This window comes from Camelus bactrianus, chromosome 33 (genome assembly GCF_048773025.1).
Source record: "Camelus bactrianus isolate YW-2024 breed Bactrian camel chromosome 33, ASM4877302v1, whole genome shotgun sequence".
Classification (NCBI taxonomy): domain Eukaryota; kingdom Metazoa; phylum Chordata; class Mammalia; order Artiodactyla; family Camelidae; genus Camelus; species Camelus bactrianus.
This window is the reverse complement of record NC_133571.1, coordinates 4146463-4147480: the sequence shown is the minus strand read 5'-3', so window position 1 is coordinate 4147480 and position 1018 is coordinate 4146463. Positions and strand designations below refer to the sequence as shown.

At 38.9% G+C, this 1018-nt stretch overlaps 1 pseudogene; it reads right to left on the bottom strand.

Moving 5' to 3' along the window:
- Positions 1–225: 225 nt before the first annotated feature.
- On the bottom strand, positions 226–1018 carry LOC105061929 (olfactory receptor 6C68-like; annotated as a pseudogene).

The following is a 1018-nucleotide window of genomic DNA, read 5'->3' as shown; positions in this document are numbered from 1 at the left end:
CTTTATTATTTTTTCAAATCTATTTGATTATTCTTACACCAATGCCACTTAATTAATGCCTTCATACTAAATCTTGATAATTTACAGGGTGATTCTCTTAGCTTTGCTAGTCTTCAGATTTGTCTTGTGCATTCTTGGCCTTTATGATTTCCATATAAATGTTAGATTACTCTTGGCAATTTCCACAAAAGGAATTAAATATTTTTGCCCGTTCAGAGAGGTCTGCTAACATACTTCTTTCTGACACCTTGTTACAAATTTTGCAAGTGGGAAAGACATCAATTTGGGGAGGCTTCCATAGGTAACAGAAATCACAGTCATTTGGGAAGAACATGTAGAAATGCCTTTTTCCTTTGCTGCGCAGAAGGGAATTGTAAAGTTGTGTTGATGATGTACATATAGGAGAGAAGTACGCATACAAGGGTCATGACAAAGGTCAACACAGCACAGGCAATGACCATCTGCTCTATAAGGCATGTTTCTGAGCTGGAGATCTTTAGGAGAAAGGCTGCATCAGAGACAAAGTAGTCAACAACACTGGAGTCATAGACTTCCAAGTTTAGGCCTAGACTAAGTGGGGGAATTATGATCAACAAGCCAGAGGTCCAGCAACAAAGGATGAGTCTTTTACCGACCTTTTTGTTCCTGATAGTCACATAATGTAGGGGTTTGCAGATGGCTATGTATTGATCATAGGCCGTGGTGGCCAGGAGAAAAAATTCAGTATCAGCGAAGAGGCCAGTAAAAATACTCGAATGGCAAAATTGTCGTATTCAGTTGTCTTGTCACCTGTTGATAGGGTGTACAAATATTTGGGAATACAAGGAGATACAAATGAGATTTCTAAAATGGAGAAATTTTGTAGGAAAAAGGACATTGCAGTTTTCAGGTGAGAATCTCTGAATGTGAGGGAGATGATGGTTAGGTTCCTAGTTAGATTCAGCATGTAGGTGAGAAACAGAAACATGAAAATCACAGCCTTCAGTTGTGGATCATCAGTCAGTCCCAGAAGGATAAA